We start from the raw sequence: 26,161 nt of genomic DNA on the forward strand, positions 1-26,161 counted from the left end.
GATGATGAAAGGTGGGTGGGGAGAAAGGGAAAAGGAAGCAGAGCACAGGATGGCTAGGGCCACTGAGAAGACAGCTCTACCCGAGAGCTCTGTGGCTGTGGCTTCACCCTTTCTAAACATGAGCGCCGCGTTGCCCAACTCCAGTTGCTGCAATAGCACCTGACCATGGCCTAGCAAATTCATTCACCTTGGATCCGGGACACTTCTATGTTGTTCTATTTACTGTGAGGGGAATTTCTTAAGCCTTTGAGAAATGGAGAGGAAGATAGATAGGAGCTTAAAAAAAATCTCTCAGCTGCTTTTAATTTCCTATGGGAAACACAATGCAATCTCACCAAGTTTTTCACTAAGAGCAAGTCTCCATTAAAACTCCAAAGAGTTTAAATGTATTAGAAATTTGAAACACTGCTCAGGTTTTCCTGAAGTTTCCTTGGGACTTTTAACCTATACTCTCATCAATACCCCAATCTCTGCACCAGCAAAATCATTAAAAATGTCCCATAACCAAGACCCCATTGTTTCTTCCTGCTTTTTCTTTCACTTTCAGACAATACCTGTGAGAGTCCTAGCTGAGAGAGGCCCACTGACCGTTCTGTGCTTTAGCTAACTATCTCTGGACAGTTTTAGACTTTTAAACTGAGGATATCCCACTTGGATAGAAAGCCGTGATGGAACTATGAAGTCACAGGGCATCAGCATGAGGGTTCAGTTGCCGATAACAAAACAAACAAACACCCACTCTAGCTGTCTCAAGCAAAAGGAATGTGATGCAGGGAACTATGTGCTTAGAAAACCTTTGAAAGGCTTTAGGCAGACTTCCATGAAAGACTCTCAGAACAGCACCACCGAACTGGTCTGTCAAAGTAGCTACTTCATCTCAACCAATTTTTGAAAGGTGATTTTCAAAAATTTTTCAATGACTCATTTTTAAAAACTAAAATTATTTTGAGATAATTTTAGATTTTCATGCAAGTAAGTATTTAAGAAATAATATGGATTGCTGGCAAGATGGCCGAATAGGAACAGGTCCACTCTGCAGCTCCCAGTGAGATCAACACAGAAGGCAGATGATTTCTGCATTTCCAACTGAGGTAACCAGTTCATCTCATTGGGACTGGTTGGACAGTGGGTGTAGCCCATGGAGGGTGAGCTAAAGCAGGGTGGGGCGTTGCCTTACCTTGGAAGCACAAGGGGTTGGGGAGTTCTCTCCCCTACCCAAGGGAAGCTGTGAGGGACTGTGCCTGAGGAATGGAGCACTCTGGCCCAGATACTGCACTTTTCCCACAGTCTTCGCAACCCGCAGACCAGGAGATACCCTCTGGTGTCTACACCACCAGAGCCCTGGGTTTCAAGCACAAAACTGGGCAACTGTTCTGGGCAGACACTGAACTAGCTGCAGGAGTCTTTTTTTTTTTTTTTCCCCCCCCATACCCCAGTGGTGCCTGGAATGTCAGAAAGACAGAATAGTTCACTCCCCTGGAAAGGGGGCTGAAGCCAGGGAGCCAAGTGGTCTGGTTTGGCAGGTCCCACCCCCACAGAGCGCAGCAAACTAAGATCCACTGACTTGAAATCCTCGTAGCCAGCACAACAGTCTGAGCTCGACCTGGGACACTCCAGCTTGGTGTGGGGAGGGGTGTCCGCCATTGCTGAGGCTTGAGTAGGTGGTTTTACTCTCATAGTGTAAACAAAGACAACTGGAAGTTTGAACTGGGCGGAGCCCACTGCAGCTCAGCAAGGCCACTGCGGCCAGACTGCCTCTCTGGGCAGGGCATCTCTGAAAAAACGGCAGCATCCCCAGACAGGGACTTATAGATAAAACCCCCATCTCCCTGGGACAGAGCTCCTGGGAGAAGGGGCAGCTGTGGGTGCAGCTTCAGCAGACTTAAATGTTTCTGCCTGCTGGCTCTGAAGAGAGCATGGATCTCCCAGCACAGCTTTTGAGCTCTGCTAAGGGTCAGACTGCCTCCTCAAGTGGGTCCCTGACCCCCGTGTATCCTATCTGGGGGACAACTCCCAGTAGGGGCTGACAGACACCTCATACAGGAGAGCTCTGGCTGACATCTGGCAGGTGCCCCTCTGGGACAAAGCTTTCAGAGGAAAGAACAGGCAACAATCTTTGCTATTCTGCAGCCTCTGCTTGTGACACCCAGGCAAACAGGGTCTGGAGTGGACCTCCAGAAAACTGCAGCAGACTTGCAGCAGAGGGGCCTGACTGTTAGAGACCCCATACAAAGGTCGCCAACATCAAAGACCAAAGGTAGATAAATCCACGAAGATGGGGAGAAACCAGCACCAAAAGGCTGAAAATTCCAAAAACCAGCTTCTCCTCCAAAGGATCACAACTCCTTGCCAGCAAGGGAACAAAACTGGACAGAGAATGAGTTTGATGAGTTGACAGAAGTAGGTTTCAGAAGGTGGGTAATAACAAACTCCTCTGAGTTAAAGGAGCATGTTCTAACCCAATGCAAGGAAGCTAAGAACCCTGAAAAAAGGTCAGATGAATTGCTAAGTAGAATAACCAGTTTAGAGAAGAACATAAATGACCTGATGGAGCTGAAAAACAAAGCACAAGAACTTCGTGAAGCATTCACAAGTATCAATAGCTAAATCGATCAGGCAGAAGAAAGGATAACAGAGATTGAAGAACAACTTAATGAAATAAAGCAAGAAGACAAGATTAGAGAAAACAGAATGAAAAGGAATGAACAAAAGCTCCAAGAAATATGGGACTATGTGAAAAGACCAAATCTACTTTTGATTGGTGTACCTGAAAGTGACAGGGAGAATGGAACCAGGTTGGAAAACACTCTTCATGATATTATCCAGGAAAACTTCCCCAACCCAGCAGGATAGGCCAACATTCAAATTCAGGAAATACAGAGAACACTACAAAGATACTCCTTGATAAGAGCAACCCCAAGACACATAATTGTCAGATTCACCAAGGTTGAAATGAAGGAAGAAAATGTTAAGGGCAGCCAGAGAGAAACGTCGGATTACCCACAAAGGGAAGCCCATCAGACTAACAGCGGATCTCTCAGCAGAAACCCTACAAGCCAGAAGAGAGTGGGGGCCAATATTCAACATTCTTAAAGAAAAGAATTTTCAAACCAGAATTTCATATCCAGCCAAACTAAGCTTCATAAGTGAAAGAGAAATAAAATCCTTTATAGACAAGCAAATGCTGAGAGATGTTTGTCACTACAAGGCCTGCCTTACAAGAGCTCCTGAAGGAAGCACTAAACATAGAAAGGAACAACCGATACCAACCACTGCAAAAACATACCAAATTGTAAAGAAACTGCATAACTAATGGACAAAATAACCAGCTAGCATAATAATGATAGGATCAAATTCAGACATAACAATATTAACATTAAATTTAAATGGGCTAAATGCCCCCAGTTAAAAGACACAGACTGGCAAATTGGATAAAGAGTCAAGACCCATTGGTGTGCTGTATTCAGGAGGCCCATCTCACATGCAAAGATACACATAGGCTCAAAATAAAGGGATGGAGGAATATTTACCAAGCAAGTGGAAAGCAAAACAAACAAACAAAACAAACAAACAAAAACAAAAACAGGAGTTGCAATCCTGGTCTCTGATAAAACAGACTTTAAACAAACAAAGATCGAAAGAGACAAAGAAGGGCATTATGTAATGGTAAAGGGATCAATGCAATAAGAAGAGCTAACTATCCTAAATATATATGCACCCAATACAGGAGCACCCAGATTCATAAAGCAAGTTATTAGAGACCTACAAAGAGACTTAGACTCCCACACAATAATAATGGGAGACTTTAACACTTCTGTCAATATTAGACAGATCAATGAGACAGGAAATTAACAAGGATATTCAGGACTTGAACTCAGCTCTGGATCAAGTGGACCTAATAGACATCTACAGAACTCTCCACCCTAAATCAACAGAACATACATTCTTCTCAGCACCTCATCGCACTTATTCTAAAACTGACCACATAATTGGAAATAAAACACTCCTCAGCAAATGCAAAAGCATGGAAATCGTAACAAACAGTCTCTCAGACCACAGTGCAATCAAATTAGAACTCAGGGTTAAGAAACTCACTCAAAACTGCACAACTACACGGAAACTGAATAACGAGCTCCTGAATGAATACTGGGTAAATAATGAAATGAAGGCAGAAATAAATATGTTCTTTGAAACCAATGAGAACAAAGACACAATGTAACAGAATGTCTGGGACACATTTGAAGCAGTGTGTAGAGGGAAATTTATAGCACTAAATGCCCACAAGGGAAAGCAGGAAAGATCTAAAATCGACACCCTAATATCACAATTAAAAGAACTAGAGAAGCAAGAGCAAACAAATTCAAAAGCTAGCAGAAGACAAGAAATAACTAAGATCAGAGCCGAAATGAAGGAGATAGAGACACCAAAAAAACCTTCAAAAAATCAATGAATCCAAGAGCTGGTTTTTTGAAAAGATCAACAAAATATAGACCACTAGCCAGACTAATAAAGAAGAAAAGAGAGAAGAATCAAATAGACACAATAAAAAACGATAAAGGGGATATCACCACTGGTCCCACAGAAATACAAACTACCAACAGAGAATACTATAAACACCTCTACACAAATAAACTAGAAAATCTAGAAGAAACGGATAAATTCCAGGATGCATACACCCTCCCAAGTCTAAACCATGAAGAAGTCTAATCCCTGAATAGACCAATAAAAAGTTCTGAAATTGAGGCAGTAATTAGTAGCCTACCAACCAAAAAAAGTCCAGGACTAGACGGATTCACAGATGAATTCTACCAGAGATACAAAGAGGAACTGGTACCATTCCTTCTGAAACTATTCCAAACAACGGCAAAAGAGGGACTCCTCCCTAACTCATTTTATGAGGCCAGCATCATCCTGATAGCAAAACGTGGCAGAGACAAAACAAAAAAAAATTTCAGGCCAATATCCCTCATAAACATCGATGCAAAAATCCTTAATAAAATACTGGCAAACAGAATCCAACAGCATATCAAAAAGCTTATCCACCAGGATCAAGTCAGCTTCATCCCTGGGATGCAAGGCTGGTTCAGCATACACAAATCAATAAATGTAATCCATCACATAAACAGAACTAATGACAAAAACCACATGATTATCTCAATAGATGCAGAAAAGGCCTTTGACAAAATTCAACACCCCTTCATGCTAAAAACTCTCAATAGACTAGGTATTGATGGAATGCATCTCAAAATGATAGGAGCTATTTATGACAAATCCACAGCCAATATCATACTGAATGGGCGAAAGCTGTAGGCATTCCCTTTGAAAACCAGCACAAGACAAGGATGCCCTCTCTCACTACTCCTATTCAACATAGTATTGGAAGTTCTGGCCAGAGCAACTAGGCAAGAGAGAGAAATAAAGTGTATTCAAATAGGAAAAGAGGAAGTCAAATTGTCTCTGTTTGTGGATACGTGATTGTATATTTAGAAGACCCCACTTTCTCAGCCCAAATCTCCTTAAGCTGATAAGCAAATTCAGCAAAGTCTCAGGATACAAAATCAACGTACAAAAATCACAAGCATTCCTATATACCAATAACAGACAAACAGAGAGCCAAATCATGAGTGAAGTCCCATTCACAATTGCTACAAAGAGAATAAAATACCTAGGAATCCATCTTACACGGGATGTGGAGGACTTCTTCAAGGAGAACTATACACAACTGCTCATCGAAATAAAAGAGGACACAAACAAATGGAAGAACATTCCATGCTCATGAATAGGAAGAATCAATATCATGAAAATGGCCATACTGCCCAAGGTAATTTATAGGTTCAATGCCATCCCCATCAAGCTACCAATGACTTTCTTCACAGAATTGGAAAAAACTATTTTAAACTTCACACTGAACCAAAAAAGAGCCCGCATAGCCAAGACAATCCTAAGCAACAAGAACAAAGCTGGAGGCATCACGCTACCTGACTTCAAACTATACTACAAGGCTACAGTAACCAAAATAGCGTGGTACTGGTACCAAAACAGATCTATAGACCAATGGAACAGAACAGAGGCCTCAGAAATAACACCACACATCTATAAGCATCTGATCTTTGACAAATCTGACAAAAACAAGCATTGGGGAAAGGATTCCCTATTCAATAAATGATGTTGGGAAAACCGGCTATCCATATGCAGAAAACTGAAACTGGACCCCTTCCTTACACCTTATAGAAAAATTAACTCAAGATGGATTAAAGACTTAAACATAAGACCTAAAAGCATAAAAATCCTAGAAGAAAACCTAGGCAATGCCATTGAGGACATAGGCATGAGCAAAGACTTCATGTCTAAAACACCAAAAGCAATGGCAACAAAAGCCAAAATTGACAAATGGGATCTAATTAAACTGAAGAGCTTCTGCACAGCAAAAGAAACTATCATCAGTGTGAACAGAGTGAACAACCTACAGAATGGGAGAAAATTTTTGCAATCTATCCATCTGACAAAGGGCTAATATCCAGAATCTACAAAGAACTTAAACAAATTTACAAGAAAAAAAAAACAACCCCATCAAAAAGTGGGCAAAGGATATGAACAGACACTTCTCAAAAGAAGACATTTATGCAGCCAGCAAACATACGAAAAGAAGCTCATCATCACTAGTCACTAGAGAAATGCAAATCAAAACCACAATGAGATATCATCTCACGCCAGTTAGAATGGCGATCATTAAAAATTCAGGAAATAACAGATGCTGGAGAGGATGTGGAGAAATAGGGATGCTTTTATACTGTTGATGAGAGTGTAAAGTAGTTCAACCATTGTGGAAGACAGTGTGGCGATTCCTCTAGGATCTAGAACTAGAAATACCATTTGGCCCAGCAATCCCATTACTGGGTATATACCCAAAGGATTATAAATCATGCTACTATAAAGACACATGCGCACATATGTTTATTGTGGTACTATTCACAATAGCAAAGACTTGGAACCAACCCAAATGTCCATCAATGATAGACTGGATAAAGAAAATGTGGCACATATACACCATGGAATACTATGCAGCCATAAAAAAGGATAAGTTCATGTCCTTTTCAGGGACATGGATGAAGCTGGAGAGCATCATTCTCAGCAAACTAACACAAGAACAGAAAATCAAGGACTGCATGCTCTCACTCATAAGTGGGAGTTGAACAATGAGAACACATGGACACAGGGAGGGGAACATCACACACTGGGGCCTCTCGGGGTGTGGGGAGCTAGGGGAGGGATAGCATTAGGAAAAACCTAATGTAGGTGATGGGTTGATGGGTGCAGCAAACCACCATGGCACATGTATACCTATGGAACAAAACTGCACATTCTGCACATGCACCCCAGAACTTAAAGTATAATAAATAAAATAAAATAAAATAAAATAAAATAAAATAAAATAAATAATACAAGCTGGGTATGGTGGCTCACGCCCGTAATCCCAACATTTTGGGAGGCCAAGGCAGGCTGATCACCTGAAGTTGGGATTTCGAGACCAGCCTGACCAACATGGAGAAACCCTGTCTCTACTAAAAATACAAAATTAGCCAGGCATGGTGGCGCATGCCTGTAATCCTAGCTACTCTGGAGGCAGGATAATCGCTTGAACCTGGGAGGCGGAGGTTGCGGTGAGCCGAGATTGTGTCATTGCACTCCAGCCTGGGGGACAAGAGCGAAACTCTGTCTCATAAAAAAAAAAAAAAAAAAACAAAGAAAAAGAAAAAAAAAAAGAAAGAATACAGAAATTCTAGGCACTTTTTACTCTGTTTTCCCCAATGACAATGTCTTACAAAACCATAATACAACTATCACAACCAGGATATTGACATTGGTACGATCTACTTGTCTAATTCAAACTCCCCTGGTTTTAGTTGTACTTATGTGCATGTGTGTGTGTGTGTGTGTTTGTGTGTGTGTGTTTAGTTATTTGTAATTTTATCACTTGTTTAGATTTGTGTATCTGTTACCACAGTCAAGACATAGACCAGGCACCACGTTGGGCTCAAAAGCCAGGGATGACTATAAAGAATGGTAGTTCATAAGATGGCTCCGGAAATGATTTCTACTGGAATCCTGAGACAGTTTTTGCTGTGGCACTTTTTTGTGATAATTATATAGCCTCCTTTCATAGCAATTTAGACTGAACTTCTGCCATGATTTTGGTGTCTGTATGTTTAAGATAAAGCTAATATTTAGTTATTTCTCCTGGTTTTATTTCATTTCTGGACTAATAATTATTGGCCCTTGTGCTTGGGTGCCAAGGGCTGTGATAGTGGAGACAGACTTCCTGCTCTGAATGGCTCATAGTAGGAAGAATCATTGTCATAGAACCCACTTTTTTTAAATTTTTACCCCCATGAAAGTATCAAATTTTGCTCATCTTGGCTCTCACCTGCTCCCTTGCTCCAGCCTCCCCAGAGTCTTGGTCCCATTGAATCCTCTAGGCTCATTCCTTCTCCAACAGCTTTTCCATTCCCATCCACCTTCATGGAGCTTCAGAGTTCATTTTATTTCTCATAAAGAAATAACATATTCCAGACCCAGCCAATCTTATTTTCCACCTCTTTCCAGGAGTCATGTATGAAAACTGCAAACTCTACTCAGAGTGTCCACTCCATGCCCTAAGAGTAGACATGACCATAGCAAGAGTGAGGAACATTGGAACAAAGAAGACACTGCAAAATAACAACTACAATTACTATGCCTGCTGTAGAAAACTTCTCTCCCCCAGTCACCACTGTCTCTTAAATTCAGTTTTATCTTTCTTCAAGAGTAAGCTCAAAACTGCATTATCTAAGAATCTTTCTTTTATTTTTCCCACCCAATTTAGACTCTCATTTCATCTTGGACAATAACTATTTTATAAAGTTCTCTTCTGATTCCTACATTCCTCACATCACTGTCTTGCTCAAAACCTATTAAGTCCTCACTGCTGAAAAGACTACCTCATTATTATGGCACTCAAGGCCCTCTTCAGTCTATGTTCAACTATTATTTGTAAGCTCATCTCAATAACTTTTCTGCAAACATCCTATGCTCCTTCATTACAAAAGCACTTGCCATTTCCTATAATGTGCCATGCAATTTTGAATTATGGCTTTGTGCATTTTGATCCCTAAGGCTGAAAGTACCGTCATACTTTTCTGGCCAATCAAATCTTACCCCAAGACTACTCAAATGGCTCCTACTTAATGAGGCCTTTCCTGATTTACATTTTCCTTCTTGATCCCTGTTGGGAACCTATAATCAACTGTGCTTTGACACATGCAGTAAATCAATTGTAATGTAGTCGGTGAGTATTTGATGCAGCCACTGAATAGTGAGCACAGGAATGAGGCTAGAGTATGGTTCATGTTTCTATCTGTAGAACCTCACACAGGTATGGAGGGGCACAATGGCAAGGATTAGGAAATATTCTGTTTAAATCAGATAAATTCTGGAACATACTGCATGCTACTAGAATTTTTATTAAGATTTAGGTATCTGGAAGAAATGGTTTAAAGGAGGTCCGGGGATTGAGTATTGGGACCCTAGGTCACTGGGGTTACAATCTTGAAACAAAAGAAGGCAAAAATCTGCTTTAGTGTTTGAGGAAGTCCTAGAAATTAGTAAACTCATTTTGAACTGGAAGAGAATTAAGTAAGGTTCAGAGACCCTATTTTGAAACACTGGAATTTCAGAGAAAAAAAATATGCTTGAGATGAAATACAGCAATTTCACTTGGCTATCCTTGAAGCAGGTTCCTGATAACTCATTTCAAGTTTTTGTGTTGTAGGATGATAATACCTGAAAGCCCAGAAAGCCTTTTAAAAAGTCTCATCAGTGACTATAATTCCTAGGATAACTATTCCAAGATTCGGGATACCTTTGAGTGGTGGCAAAAACAAAGTAATGGCAGTTCCAATGGCAAGAGCAGCTTTAGAGGTGGCAAGAGCAGCAGCAGATGGGCTTAGGGGCCCACAGGGAAACCAGCAGCAATGATGATTATCACAATTGACTGAACACCTACTGTGAGCATGAAAAGTTGCCAGATGCTTTATAGACATTATAGTTAACCTTCATAACTATAATTTTAAAAATATATATATAATCCATATTTTGCAAATATAGACACTGTCTTAAAGTGAGGAGGTAACTTGCTTAGATTCATATTGTTAAGTAGTAGCAAAATTTGGATTCACTATTAAGCCCATGGTCTTCCTGTCACATTTTAATTTCTCTTAAAAGTGGGAATACTTGAAAGGACATATGTCCCAAGAAGTTTTAGAGTATAAAGATGCTGAGTGAAACTGCTGCTGTTGTTATTCATGTCAGAATCATTAAGGCTGTCACAGTCTTGGGATACCAGTAGGTCTAAAATAAGTGGTCGAACTAAACTGAAAGGAGCTTATACTAGTGCCACAGTCTAATCCCACTATTTTCACCCACAATGTGTTTAGGAATCTTCTCTGCCTCCTTTAAAATTTATTTCCAGCATTCTTCACTTGGTGGGAGAAGTTCCCAGAGTTACCTCTCAAGAAGGAAAGTACCCATTAAATGTGCCACTGATTTTTTGAGGGTTGGAGGGAGGCTAACTAGAACCCATCAATGGTTAACCTCAACAGGAAGAGGAAAGAATGATTGTAATTATTAATGTGGTTTAGACAAGTCTGGCTCAGCAAACTGGGAATCTGAGGCTAAGAAAAACAACAACAACAAACACATGCCCAGTACTGCCATTTTGTCCTCCGTTTCTCTGGGATCACCCCTGAATCACCCACAACCATCTTCCCTATGTTTCTACCAATCTCAGCAAAGAGCTCTTCAACCATTTCATGGATTTGGTCCACTCTATCATGACCACTTTTGCCATGGTCTTCTCTTGTTCACCTCCCCATCTTTTCATGGTCTGTTGGGGTCACTTGACTTTAGCCCCTCTCCTAGATTTTAGAACTATCCTTAATTGAAGATATATCAGATTCCATGATCTAACTCTTAGGTATTTTCTAGAAGAAAGTCTCTAAGAGTGAGGTGGATTTTAAGCTTACAATACATATGTTGATCTAGAGCTTATTTAAAAAAATTCTAAGCCTTTTCTAATATATATTTATGACAAAACTCCAGGACAAAATAAAGTGTAGAATTCTTCTCATGAGTTGGTGCTAGTCATGGGAGCTGATAGCTTAAGTGGCCAACAGGTGGTCTCTTTTCACCAGCCATCATGCCAAACCCATCCATTGAGGGTATAGTTGGAAAAAAATCCCAACTGCAATCTCTTAGGCATTTCAGCATTCTGAGCACTAACAAAATAAGAGACTATAAAGATTCCTTGTGAACAATCCATATTTTAGGGCTAAGGGTTTCTAGAATTTTGGACAAGAGATGTCACTTTCAGAAGCCCTGGTAAGTTTGTGGATCTTTGAAAGTGAATTTGATCCTCTTTTCTTGATTCTAAGCAATATTGGGATACATGGTACAAAGGGATGCTGCAGGAGACTTTTCAGAGAAACGTGATCATACCAAGGTGTCTTCTATCCTATCTTTACTGCTCCTCTCCTCCTCAGCCTCTCCAGTCCTTATTGTCTACTCCCCATGGTGTAGTCTGCTACTAATGCATTCTCTGAGCTTTTATTTTCAACAATTTTACTTGTATTTCCAACAATTAGCCGTCTTTTAAACAATTTTCCAATATTCACTTTCTACTCTGTAACGTGGGTCCTCTGTTGCCTGTAATCTTTGGCAGTTTGGGGGCATGTCTGGCTCTAGTGTTCTACCTTCCTCAATCCAGCTTCAGTGAGTCAGCAGTTGATTATATTTTCTGAAGCCCGCCATGTCCCATGGACTTCAGTCCTGGTTCCAATTAAGCTTTGGTTTTCCAAATGGAAGATAACTCCTTATTTTAATATATCCTCCTGGCTACTTATGGGAGGGAGGTCACAGAGCAGACATGGGAAGTTTTTAGGGGTAACATAAACAGAGGAGGCTACTGAGCCTTCTCTATTTACTGAGTTTCTGCAGGTCATTCTCTTTTAGCTGGCAGCATCTGTGAACTGGCCTTGCCTGCCATGCAGAAAGCTGACTTTTCTTGTACCAACCACACTTTTCTCCTTCATCTATTTACGGTTCACACACATTCTCAACCTAACCCTCCTGTTTTATATCATTTCACTCAGTCATCACTTCCACTCTTCCACTAAAAGACTTTCTGTTTACTTTTACCAAATCACATGATGTGAGATAAATGTTCAAATCCTTATTTATGGGCATTTAAAGATTGCAACACTCCTTTTACAAGGCAGCTATTTGATTCCAGTATGGATAAGCTACAAAGCTAGAGTTGGCCTCCATCGTAGCTTGCAAAATGAAGGGCACTGAAGTTATTTTTACTCATAAAAAGGTAAATAATGAGGCTCAGATCTGGAAACAAACAGAACCAGAGTGTACCCTGCAGAATGCCAGGATGGTCTATTGGAGTGACATCACTATAGCGGTACAGTCACACTGGGAGAATCAGTATAGATTCCCAAATTCTGCGAGCTGTTATCCAATTATATTGCCTAATCAAACTTGTCTACAGTAACAACACTTAAAACAAGTGCTAACGTTTATTGAATGTTTAGGACAGTTCTAGCACTACACAGACATTTTTCATCTAATCCTTACAATTACCATTAGGAATAATTTCCATTCTACATATAAGGACACTAAAGCCCAAAGCAGTTATACCACTTGCCCCAGATCACACAGTCAGAAAATGGCAGAGCTGGGTGTGTTAGTCGGTTTTGAGTTGCTATAAATTACTATCCAAGACTGAGTAATTTATAAAGAAAAGAAATTTATTTTGGCTCACAGTTCTGCAGGCTGTACAGAAAGCATGGTGCCACCATCTGCTTCTAGTGAGGGCCTCAGAGAGCTTACAATCATGGTGGAAGGCAAAGAGGAAGCTAGAGTACCACGTGGTGAGAGGGAGCAAGAGAGGACGAGGAGGAGGTGCCAAGGTCCTTTAAACAAGCAGCTCTCCTGTGAACTGATTACTATGAGGATGGCACCAAGCCATTTATAAGGGGTCCACCCCCATGACCCAAACATCTCCTACTAGGCCCCACCTCCAATACTGGGGATCACATTTCAATATAAGATTTGGAGGTAACACAACACTCAAGCCATATTACTTGGGTTAAAACCCAACCCTCTGGCTCCAGAGTCCCTGCCCTCAGCCACAGTGCTCTGCCACTTCTCCAAGGATAGGTCTCCATTCTGCTCCCCATACATGAGCCAGAGCTCACTGTCACTCAAGGGAGCCATTTCTATTGCTTCACAGAGATTTCAGGATGCCTTTGCTCATGTTGAACTAAAATCTGCCTGCCCATAACTCTTCAGTTGGGTCTTTTTCTACCTTCAGATCCACCCAGAATATTTTGTTCTTGTTGTTTCTTATTTTCTTTTAACAACCTTTAGAGATTTGAAGATATAAATTGACTCTCCAATTCATACCTGAATATTATTTTTGTGGTTAGTGAAAACAATCTTATCCTGATAGAAAAACTGTTGCATTGAGTAATGAAACAGCTCTCTACCTTTCCAGCTAGTGGTTGGCAAAATAGGTCCACAATGGAGTGTAAGGCGCTTGAGGAGTAAGGCGATAAGCTTTGCTGATAAAAATTTACGTAGTTATCCACAGTGTTGTTTATATTAACCACAAATTATAAATAACCTGTGGCCAAAATAATGGAGTTTATAAATAGATTATAATTTATCCATGTGATAAAATACACATTCATTAAAATTTATGTTTTCAAATTACACTTAAGGATGGGAAGTTCTCATAATAATGTTAATTTTGAAAAGTAGGATTTAAAACAATATTTAGAGTGTTGTCCCAGTTTTGAAAAAAACGTGAAAAGAAAAAAATACTAGTGAATACATACAAAAATACATAGAATTCCTAGAAAAAAGAATGAAAAAATGCACCATTCTAGTAATAATGAATTATCTTTTATCTATTTTAATAAATACTCTGTGTATTTTCTAAATTTTCTAAAATGGCATTCATTACTTTCGAAGTCAAGGAATACATTGTTGTTGGTGGTGGTGTTGGTGGCAGTAATGTGTGTGTGTGTATGTGTGTTTAAAGATCACAGTGTGTCTAAGAATTACCCTCAGCTGAAGCTGGACTTGAAGATTTGGGAGAGAGGCAAATGACATTGGAATAGGGTGCTTCTACCATCCATTATGATCCCAATGTTTGGCCCCCAAATTGCTTTGAACTCCCCTGTGCATTTAAGAACTCAGCAACCAGGATATAAGAGTGGCTGGGGCCTCTTCCCTCCTCCACACTCCGTCTCTTGTGCTGTGGTAGTGGATAATGTCAGTTAAATTTAAAGCTTAGATAAACAACAAATCTTGCATAAGACATACTTACATTTAAAAATTACTGATTATTTATCTAAAAATCAGATGTAGCTGCGAGTCCTCCATTTTAGCTGCTATATCTAGCAACCCTACCTGTAGATCCCTTCAGATGCCTTTTCAACATTTTTGTAAATATAAAAAATTCCCTCCTCTCCTTTACTGGTCCACCCTGGGAACATTTCTTTATAAAATCACTCACCCAGGAGTCTTGCTTTTGGTGTTTCTGTGGAACTTGAACTCAGGAGAATCTTCTTCCCCTTTCCTGCCCCCATATCTCTTTTTCTATCTATTCAGCTCTCTCTCTTTCTTAGCATTTCTTGCTGGCATTTCTCCCTCTAAGCATTTCTCAAAAATTGCCCTCATTTACTTTTCTATGGATTATCTAAAAAATAAACATCCAATCGGGCGCGGTGGCTCACGCCTGTAATCCCGGCACTTTGGGAGGTCAGGGCGGATGGATCACGAGGTCAGGAAATCAAGACCATCCTGGCTAACAAGGTGAAACCCCGTCTCTACTAAAAATATAAAAAATTAGCTGGGCGTGGTGGTGGGTGCCTGTAGTCCCAGCTACTGGGGAGGCTGAGGCAGGAGAATGGCATGAACCTGGGAGGCGGAGCTTGCAGTGAGCCGAGATCGCCACCACTGCACTCCAGCCTGGGTGACAGAGCGAGACGGTTTCAAAAAAAAAAAAAAAAAAAAAAAAAAACCAAAAAAACATCCACAGGATCTTCTCCAATGTGTAAACATATTACCAGTACAAATAGTAATCAAAACACAAAACTGACAAAGGATACAAATATAAAGTTGATAAAAATCTGTTGATAAGAGAAGAATCAAGTAGGCTATGAAATACAACCCAGGAAAACTGGCAATAATGGAAATAGTAACCACAAAAAATCCATGATTTTAGAAATGATACATGATGTTTGTTATTGACAAAAAATAGATACACCCTAATTATATTACTTAGAGATAATTAACTGATCAGTTGAAAATAATTTAAAATGCAGATAAAAATGGAATATACAGATTAATAATTAGCTTGGATTTCACTCAAGAAAATGTTTCTTCAATGGAAATTCAACAGTGTTGACAAAATTCGGAAGGAAATAATTTTATTCGAAGACTTCAGGGTCAAAGTCAAGAGATAAAAATGTTATGCTCAAAGTGTTCTGTGTTGATGGACAATCTTGGCCAAGTTGTCAGCATAAACATAATGAAGCACGTGGAATCTGATTCTGCTGCCCAGGGAGGGATACTGAGGGAGAGGTGGGTGTGAGAGGGGGTTAGGTCATGCCATGGAGCCATAATGAAAGCTGATTTGTATTGGCCAGCAATGGAGTAATACATACTTTTGATCAATAGGAAAATTGTGGAACACTTACTAAGGTGTTGGACCCTATGCTAGACATGAGATCACCATCATCTCTGTGATCACATGAACTGTTTTCCCCACTTGATATATGAATATCGAGACTTAATGAGGTTAAATGGTGTTAAATTCACACAGCCAGAGACGTCTGACTGCAAAGCTGAGCTCTTAACACCTGTGCTTTGTGTCAGGCAATGTGTCTTCCCCATTCGTAGAGTGCCTCACTATGGGTGGACTTCAGTATCAGGTGAAGGAGATTGAAATTAAATCTGTGGATGCTGGAGAGTGTTATGCGGAGTTCTGGAACCTTATCATTCCTTTCTTAAGTTATTCTGGAAATAAGTGCAGGGTCAGGGGAAGACTAGAAGCAACGAGACCAACTTAAAATATTTTAATATTAAGAAATGACAAAGGCTTGACCCAACTGAGTGACAGTAGGGATGAAGTAGACAGGAAGTATAGAAATATACTGTGTGGGTGAAATTACCAGGGTTTGGTGGTTAACTAATGTAGGTCATGGAGGAATGGGGTCAAAAATGAATCCAGACTTAAATTTGAGTGGTTGGGAAGTTTTGCTGCAGAGAAAGGAGATTCACTGTAAGAATTTCAGACCCATACTGGTTGTCCCACCTAATCTTCCATTTGTATGTAAAATATATGAACTTCATAATTACAAGTTTAGGTGTGCAAACTATTGCCATCGTTATATTCTACAAGTTATCAATATAATTTTGAATTTTTTGTCCACAATTTGACTTCTTCAGTAAAACATAAATCTTTACATTATAGAAGAAACTTGATCAAATTCAGTTTTTTATTGTTGTTGTTTTGGTTAGGGGGACCACTTCAGGTTGAAAATTTATTCCTCAGCAAGACTATTTTTCCTTCCTTATCATTCTCCCTAGTGTTGAGACGAAATGGTAGCTCTGGCGTGAGATGCAGAGCAGTGCACGGGGGAGGGTGGGAATAAGTGGGAAAGTCAGAGACTTATGCAACTACAACCTTGTTTTGGTGGTGGGAGAGGTCGACTCATCTCCATCTTGGTCTAGGTCCTGTGGTACCATATTGGAATATTGTTGCTTTATCATTGTTAGATGCATGCACCTTCCTAATATTGGCCCACAGAGAGGGGGCCTGAGCTCCTATCAGTGGCAGCAAGGCCAGCCCACGTTTTGCTATGTGACCAGCCATCTAATCTACGTCACTGAAGCACACAGCCCTTGGCTCCCACTCCCTCTTGGAACACAGAAAATTAGCTCCTGGCTCCTCTCTCCATGCCACCCGGGACCCGCAGAGCCTGGGGAGGCTGCTCGCTGACTTGTGTGCCTCACAGAGCCGCTGTGCCTGCTCAGGCATCATATGCTATCCAAAGCTTCTCTCCAACCCTTGCTTTCTTTTCAGCTATGCACCATTTTTTTTCTGGGAGGAAGGTGAAGATGGCCACGAAATGCTCAGACTGATATGGGGAGTTTCTGTGTCTCTCTTTTCCCAGGAGCTTAGTCAGGGTGGAAGGCAGGTCATAGGCCAATATCTAATCCAGTGACTTTCTCTAATCCTTCTTTTCCTCCCCAGTTTGTGGGTGTCCAGATTGTCTGGGGTTAAGTGGAGAGGACAGGAGATCTGAATTCTTACAAACACATTTGCTTTGTACATCTCTCTGTCATTTAACATCAATGATTTAAAATTTAACAGATAAGAATTGTCTCCTCTGCTCTCTGATCCCACCATGAGAAATAGTCCCTGTGATGAATGGTCTTAACTGTACAAGTTGATGAGAGGTAAATAGAAGGAGAAAAAAAATGTTGCTTAATGTCTTACATTATGACATTTAACCACACAGTAGGTCAGCAGGTATAACAGGAACATCATAACAAGAATCTAGCTAGAACTCGACCAAAACTAAACCAAATCCAATGCAAACTTTTTTTTTTTTTCTTGGCACACCTTCTGAATGTTGCTGTAGGCCAGAGGACAGAATAATGTAGAAAAACATCTTCTTCTTCCAGTCTTAAGATGATCATAATTTAGTTGGAAATAAATCTGAGATCGTAAATGGCAACAAAAAAAAAAACAAAAACAGCTCAAGCAAACAGGCAATACTCACTAATGATGACTCTGGTGACATAGAGAAAAGGAATTGTCAGGAAAAAGAAGGGAAGCCATGGAAAGTGAATGTCCCTTTGCAGCCATTATTTTTCTAGGGTTGTAGTAGGGATACAAAGGCAGGGCAACAGTCCCCTTTCAGACATGACATGCTGGGGAGTGGGAATTAGTGAAGAGGAGATAACACCCTACTTAAAAGTTTAGTTGTCTTCCAGTTTCTTTGGGTCACTCATGTCTCCACTGAATTACTTGCTGTAAATAGAAATATTTTTCTAGTTACACTTAAATGATAAAAATCTGGTTCAGCTGGCTGGATGACTATAAAAAATGTCATAGCAAACCATTTTAGGGCAAGCTTGCGAAGGTGAAATAGTGCAGATGCATGAAATACAAATATCCATACATTCATTTATTTAATTTAGCAAACAACTTTAGAGCACCTACTGTATTCCAGGCCTATGTTAAGCAGTAGAATACAGAAACCAATAAAAAGGAGTATGCACTATCTAGATGCTCACTGTGAGGTAAAGGGACACACAGCAACCAGCTATGTTATATAAGATTATTCTATGGCCAAGGTATGTCATGGAAAGAGACCAGCTCTACCTAGCTGGGGATAGGGAAGGCTTCACAAAGATAGCAGGAAATAATCAAATGTATCCTTTGAAGGGAAGAACATCTGGGAGTTAAAAAAGACTTTGATAAGGACCAGAGGCCAGAGAAAGCACAGCATGTTTAAGGAAATACCTAGACTTTACTGTGAGAGGACCTCAGAGAACTTTGCAGGAAGCAAATGGAAATGAGCCTGGAAAGTAGGCAGGGGTTGGATCATTAGGGACTACTTAGCCCATCATATAAAATCAGGACATTATCCTTTGATGGAGGAGCACCATTGGCTGGTTTTTAGTGGGGAAAGCGTGACCAGATGTATCACATTTTAGAGAGAACACTTTAGTGCTACTGTGTTGAGTTAATTACAAGGAATCCACAGTGGAAACTGGAAGGCTGTTGTATACTATAGGAGAACTAAAATGGAGTCCAACCTAAACCAATAGGAGTGGGTGTGGAAGAAAGGGCAGGTTCAAGAGGTGGCGTGGTGTAGATCTAAGGAGTTAGGAGGTGTGCTAAGGCAAGGGGGGAATAAAGACGACGTCTAGGTTTTTGGCTCAAATGGGGAATAATAGAGTATACAGGATAGAGAGAAAGAGCATACAGGAGAGAGGAGGTTTCTAGGGGATTAGAGGATGGAAGTTCCATTTTAGACATGCCAAATTTGAGATGCCTGTGGCACATCAAAATGGAGATGTCTTACAGCTGTTTGAGGTACAGGTCTGCAGCTCAGTAAAGAGGTCTGGGCAGATTTATATTTGGGAGTCATGTCTCTGAGACTGTGAATCAGTCCTGTCCAGAATGCTGATATTTATGAACTAAGAGAGAAGAAGGGTAGCCAGTGAAAGAGACTAAAAAGAATCAGAGGTATAGAATATGGAGCCTGATTACCAGGACACAAGGAAGGAGAGAGCATTAGGAAGAAGGGAATGGTTAGCATCGTCAAATTCTATAGCAAAGTCATATGGGACCATTGTAGTAAAGTCGGAGGGTGAAATGACTACTAGCGAGGGAGAGGCAGATTTTGCTCCAGCATGTGGGAGAGCTTTCTAGCCATCAATACTTCTAGTCCCCTGCATATAGCAAGCAATTGGTAAATATTTGCTTGAAATAAGGGTTATTTAATGATGAAATTATTTGTCTGATGAGGACCACACAGGAGGTCATTAAGCAAAGGTGAGCTGCCCAAGTGACAGGGATGTTGTAAAAGGGATCCCTGCAATGGTTGGAGAGCTGTATAAACGCAGCCCTTTGAACAGTTTGGATGGCAAATGTTTGGTGTGAGTGTAGTGGTTTTGTTTTTGTTTTTCATTTTGAAATAAAATTACTTTGGCCAAATTAAGAGTGAAACCCAGGCCACTCCTTACTCATCATGCCATTTGATGTAATTCTTGTAACCCTTGTGTCATAATTTCCTCACCCATAAACTTGGGACATATCATCTCTCCTATCTACTCCCTCAGAGAATAAATGTGCTTGGTAAGTGTTCGGGAACATGAAGAAAAAAAAGAAGGGTAATGATACAGGACAGGTCTTGGAGGTCTAAGCTTGGCTTTGCTACTATTTTCCTAGGTTGACTTAGACAAACTAGTTTTTACATGTATAAAATGAAGGGGCTAGGCAAGATGTCGAAGATCTCTTCTGCCCCCAGTTTCTTTCAGGCTGTGATGTTCATTTCTTTGGCATAATCACCATTACCATCATTCCCAGGTTCACAGCACATGCAGGTGGAAAGGACTTTTTAAATGCACACTGGCTCAGGTGACCCCCAGTGCAGTCGAGTGATGGGGGTAGGGAGGAATCTCATTATTGTGTCCACTTTCCAGATGACGTTGCAGCTCAATAAGGTCAACCATGACAGGCCTGGGGTCACAGAACTGACAAAGGCTGGAATGGAACCTTCAGCTCTGTTCTTTTCTCTCCAAAAACCATGCTCTGTCTACCTCCCTACAGCATTGTGTACTGATGTTTGGCATTATTATTATTCAACAGAAACCCTGGATTGATAAGGAAGGGGTCAATCCTGCCTTCAGAAGGCCCAACTTAGAGTCCAGTCTTAAGCCCTTGTTTCGTATTCAACATTGAGAAGGTCATTTTTCCATTGTGGAGATGCTCAATTTTTGCATATACAAAGAAGAGAGCCATTGCATCCTGCAGCTTCTGAAGGTCATGAAGAGGGTGAAATGAGATGAAGGAAGCAGACTGGGAATCACTGTGCACATTGCAGGGCCTGTGTTTCTGCAAGGTTTGCAGGCACATGGTACAGCTGATTGCACAGCGATTACAGTGCTTTTCAATGCTGTGGGGCTCAGCATGCCTGCGCTGGGAGGTGGTTCTCTCCCAATGGCTTGGGTAAAATACCCCTCAGAGGGGCTGCATTCTCCCTCCCTTTTAATCCAAATATTTAGCTTCAAGCCTGCTTCAGCTGTGCTTTGGCAAGAAGTGTTTTGGAGGAGGACGCCGCTCTGAGGGGCCCTCCTTTGAAGCCCTGGATGTCCTACAGTGATATGGGGCCTTGGCCAAGCAAGTTGAGCTTTGAGGCCAGCAGCAGGTTTGAGACACTCTGGGGGCTGCTGACTTCAGCTGAGGGGGCTCAAAGCCCAGATCCCCACACAGCTGTGGACTCTCAAGGATCTCTCTCTCTCTCTCTTTCTCGGGCAGAGCTTCATGTGCATCTCAGCCAGCCCTGCAGCAGCCCTCAGCAGCCCTTCTGTGGGGCTGGGGTATCTGTTGCCCAGGAAATCACTGGGCTGAGGGTACAAGATGGGATCTTGGCTTTCTCAAAAGAAGAATGAATTATTATTATTGATTCCTCTGGCGGAACTCTTGGGGCTGGACTCACCATTACTCCCAGTGACCTACTTGGGAGATTTCTGTTTCTTGTTCCTGAAACCTTAGATTCTGAGAGCTGTTTCTACCAGGAGATATAGGACTCATTAACTTAAAGCTATGACCACTGCTGATCAATTTGGGCCCACTGTACCAGTAGACCAGCCAGCAAAGAAAATAGTTCATGCACTGGCAGTTGTAATATACCCTGATCATAAGGAGAAAGCATGGTTATTTCACAAAGAGGGTAGGGAAGGGTAGGAAGAATATTTACTTTTTCCTCAGGAGATGCTCTACTCCCTAAATAATTGAATTCCTATTGAATGTACTGAGAGAAGTTGGCAGTTAGGTATTGAGAATGCTACCACCTATATTAGAATCAAGGGTAAGAAATAATTGGAGTGAAAGCAATGGAAGTTGAAGAGTAAGATCAATTGTACATATATGGAAGAGGAGTGTCTCCCCTTTAGGTCCAGGTGTGACTTGGCATTGTAGAAGGGCAGGAGGCAGAGGAAGGGGGATGTCCTTCTCTCCAATGGCTCTGCACTCCCTCATCTTTCCCAGAATAATTGGTTGTGAGGACAAAAATGATGTCACTATACCACACCATCTCCTTATTTGAGGCAATAAGGATTTGGGTGAACTTCAACTTACCATTATGATTGAGAGAAAGTGGAGAATCATTTGGGGAAACAAACTAAAAAAGCAGAAGTTTGTCGACTCAATGATTCATAGAATGGCCACTGCTTTATTTTCTATAGCTGGACATTTTCTCCTGTCTTTCTGTAAGATGCATGCCATGAATAGATTGATGTTCTTGGGGAAGAGTACCCATCTCAGAGGTGAAATCATTGATTAATGTTTTCCGGGGATATGTTTATCAGTGAATCTGCAATGGCTAGAGCAATTCCTGGCAACATGGGTACTCAGAAAATATTTGATGAGTGAATAGAAGGAAGAAAGGGAGAAAGGAAGGCAGGAAAGAAGAAAAGGTAGGGAAGTAAAGGTAGGGAAGGAGAGGTGAGAGGAGGGGAAGAGAGGGAAGCAAGGAGGCAGCAGAGTGGTAGGGAGAGAGAGAAAGAAGGGAGGGAGGGAGGGAAGGAAAGAAGGAAGGGAGGGAGGGAGGGAAGGAAGGAAGGGAGGAAAGAAGGAAGGAAAGGAAGGAGGGAGAGAGGGAAGGAAGGAAGGAAAGAAGGAGGGAAGGAAGGAAGGAAAGAAGGAAGGAAAGGAAGGAGGGAGGGAAGGAAGGAAGGAAAGAAGGAAGGAACAGAAGGAAAGGAAGGAGGGAGGGAGGGAAGGAAGGAAGGAAAGAAGGAAGGAACAGAAGGAAAGGAGGGAGGGAGGGAGACAGGGAGGGAGGAAGGAAGGAAGGAGGGGAGGAAGGAAGGAAGGAGGGGAGGAAGGAAGGAAAGGAGGGAGGAAGGAAGGAAAGAAGGAAGGAAGGAGTTTCTTACTTCTGGCTCATCAGATTTAGAGGTCACACTTGTGATAATGTATTTGGTATCCTGGAGGTGGGAAAAATTCATTTTTGTCTCATTAAATTTATAAAACCCATGGCTTTTGCCTAAGGGAAGAATTGTGTTTATAGAACGGTGAAGTGTTTCTAAGTAAATTGATCCTGTACGCAAAAGTGTGTAACAGTTTTGTTGACATCAGATTTTTACTATGGTAAATTCAGAAAGTTGATGTTCCTTGACTGTCCCTCTTGGTCTGTTAGAGGCTTCTGTCACTCCCGTATCATAACTGAATCACTTTGTATTATTGCTCCTCCTCACGTAAGACAGTTTACTTCTGCCTGTTCCTAAACAGCAAGAATTGAAAGAAAATGTGTAGACTTAGAAAAAGTATATACCCCCGAGCAACCTTTAAATGCATTTTTCCAAGGCATATCAAAATATCCTTGGAATTTGTTGTGAAAATTTGACCACATCCTAGTTAGCATGAGGTTAAAATTAACAGTAACATGTGTTTTAGGGATCTCAATTTGCAAAATATTAATAGAGTTCATGGGCAGTTAACTGCAATAAAGGGAGGAAATGAAGTTTATAGTGCAAGGCCCTGGGGATTACAGCTTTCCCTACCCCTGAGCACTTTCATATCCCAGAACTCACATAAAGTGAGGAAGGCCATAAAAGGAACAAAGAAGGAAAGCTCAAGGTTGATGTCATAGGTCTCTTTCTCTTCCCTCCTGGGAGGACTTCCAGTGATTCCAGAGGTAGCCTCACTTAGCCTCAGTTTCCTCCTGCCCATTCAGAAATCCATGATTCACCCTGAGGTGCAAAAACAGGGACCTTCCGTGAGACTCATAGCATGCTGAAACATCAGAAAGGAGCCCTGATCAATTTCTTATCACTTCTGTGGAAATGTGATTCTTATTGCATTTTCATCTCAAGTTAAACTACGTAGGCATAAAAAAAATTTTAAAAAATGCATGGAAGACATTCCAGATTGAGAGTCAGTAGACATGGATTTATGCATTCTCTGCTTTTGACTCTCTTGTAACTTTAAGGAAATCACTACTTCCTTCTACATTTTTGCCTGCTCACCTAAACAGAAATAGTAAGGCTAGGGGATCTCTAGGGGCTCTTCCTGCTCTTTAGTCTGTAGTTTAATATGAATCTGACTTTTGTCCAGTGGGCTTTCTAAGGAAAACCTACTAAAGAATGATTATTGAATACAAGATTCAGATATTAGAGCCAGGAGAAGTCACTGCAAGCTAAAGTAATCACAATAGCAAGAAAGGTAGGCTTTATTTCAAAGGTGGGATGGAAATTGAATGATGAGAGAGGAAGAGGTCATTCCAGGCAAAGAGAAGGCTTAGGGTAAAGGCTTGAGGTGTGAAGATACAAGGTCTAATTTGAAATTCAATGGAGAGCAAGGTAATTGGACCAAGTTGAAGAAGGAAACAAACGAGGATGACCTCCACGGCCTTCCCAGGACTTCATCTGGGCCATTTCTGGGGCCACCTTCAGGGACACACTTCAGTGTAGTACACAGGAACATTTTTGGACTCAAAATGTCAAAATAGGTGGCATTTCTGATGAAGGCCCTACCGGTCTCGCTTGCCCAGCTAGTGCTCTTGTAGCTGAGACCTGACTTTCTCACTCCAGTTGGTAGCTGTCCTCATGTCAGTTCCTTTCACACTAGCTCCTCCACAGGCCTTTGCCATATTCACTTTCTGCTTCTAGAATGGGGGTCATTCTGCTTTCGAGAGAGCCTCCATGGAAAGAATCTGGGAGTGATGACTTTCCAGAGTGTTAACATATGAAATCTTCCACCCTCTTCATATACTTTTTTTTTTGAGGTGGAGTCTTGCTCTGTCGCCCAGGCTGGAGTGCAGTGGCGCAATCTCAGCTCACTGCAACCTCCGCCTCCAGGGTTCAAGCGATTCTCTTGCCTCAGCCTCCTGAGTAGCTGGGACAATAGGCACGTGCCACCACTCCCGGCTAATTTTTGTATTTTTGGTAGAGACAGGGTTTCACCATGTTGGTCAGGCTGGTCTTGAACCCCTGATCTCGTTATCTGCCCACTTGGGCTCCCAAACTGTTGGGATTACAGGCGTGAGCCACTGTGCCTGGCCCTCTCTTCATATTCTATTTTTTTTTTTTTTTTTGAGGCAGAGTCTCACTCTGTTGCCCAGGCTGGAGTGCAGTGGCGCGATCTCGGCTCACTGCAAGCTCCGCCTCCCGGGTTCACACCATTCTCCTCTTCATATTCTTAAGGCTCAATCCTTTGAGCTTCCAGGATGCCTAAGGGTACCCAGGACTCACACCATTTCTGCTCTTGGCAAAGTTATCAGGAGCTTTCCACCACTTCAATCTTTGGGAAGAGTGAAGTTCAGTGGAGCTCAGACTATCATGAACCCTTGTTAGTATCCATTGACTGGGTTTGATACCCAGGCACTCTCATTAGATTCTAATCACTTTTTGACACAGTGAGGTCTGAGGCTTAGTACTCTCCAGGTCACTCTGCTGACATCTCCACTCTCTCTGACCTTGTCACTAGAACTGGGATCTGGTCTTGTATTTTTCTTAGTCATGAACCCCTACTTTGTTAAGTGTCTCAGGCCCCCCAGGACCACAGTTCTCAGCTCATTTATCTGGGAGTATTAATATCCTGCCTTGTGCTTGCCTGGATTCTTTATCTGACTGGCAGGGGCTCTGGGATAGATCACCTTCTGAACTATGACCTAGGTTGCAACAGCCTCTCACACCTGTATCCTTAGGCTCATTTGTGTTGCATGCTTCAATTCCCCAAACATTCATCACACGTTCTTCTTGCTTAAACTTGATTTCTCGTCCTTGATTTGTGAGCAGTTAGAGCAATAGCCCCCCACAGAAATATCAAAAGCTGTTTGTTATTACAAAGACCTCATTCTACTCTCATTAAAGATGTTGGGAAAGAATCTCATGATGCTAGCTCATATTCTTGATGGGAATTATTTGATAACTACCTGATAAAATTTTTTAGCCTCATAATCACTTGCTCTGAATCTCCAGAACACTAAGAAATTGAAGGAAATATGTAAGGGTTGTTTGTTCCTTTATTTGCTTATTTTAATTAAAGTCAGCATTTTCACAAAAGTTGTGGTCTTTTTAATTGTGCACACTTTGTGCCTTAGTTTATCTGTGTTCAGTTCCTGGCCAAAGATCATTTGTTTTCATAAGAATGTACATGTGTCTGAAGCATCAGAGCTACAGCCGCTGCTCCCACCCCATCCCTGCAGACTTCATCCTGCTCAGTCCAAGGCAAGGGAACTATCCACTGGCTCAGACCCATTATGAGAGAAATCTAGAATTGTCTTGCCTACTAGTCCTCGGCCAA

The 26,161-nt window shown here is 41.4% G+C and overlaps 1 protein-coding gene and 1 long non-coding RNA gene across 9 annotated transcripts in view; one reads left to right on the forward strand and one right to left on the reverse strand.

Moving 5' to 3' along the window:
- The window catches only part of LOC134807944 (uncharacterized), a 359,665-nt gene that overhangs the window by 324,148 nt on the left and 9,356 nt on the right, over positions 1 to 26,161 (forward strand). The window lies entirely within an intron of this gene.
- Positions 1 to 26,161, reverse strand: part of LOC134807945 (uncharacterized) — a 430,365-nt gene that overhangs the window by 55,663 nt on the left and 348,541 nt on the right. The gene's annotated exons all lie outside the window — the stretch shown is intronic.

This window comes from Pan troglodytes, chromosome 12, assembly GCF_028858775.2.
Source record: "Pan troglodytes isolate AG18354 chromosome 12, NHGRI_mPanTro3-v2.0_pri, whole genome shotgun sequence".
Classification (NCBI taxonomy): domain Eukaryota; kingdom Metazoa; phylum Chordata; class Mammalia; order Primates; family Hominidae; genus Pan; species Pan troglodytes.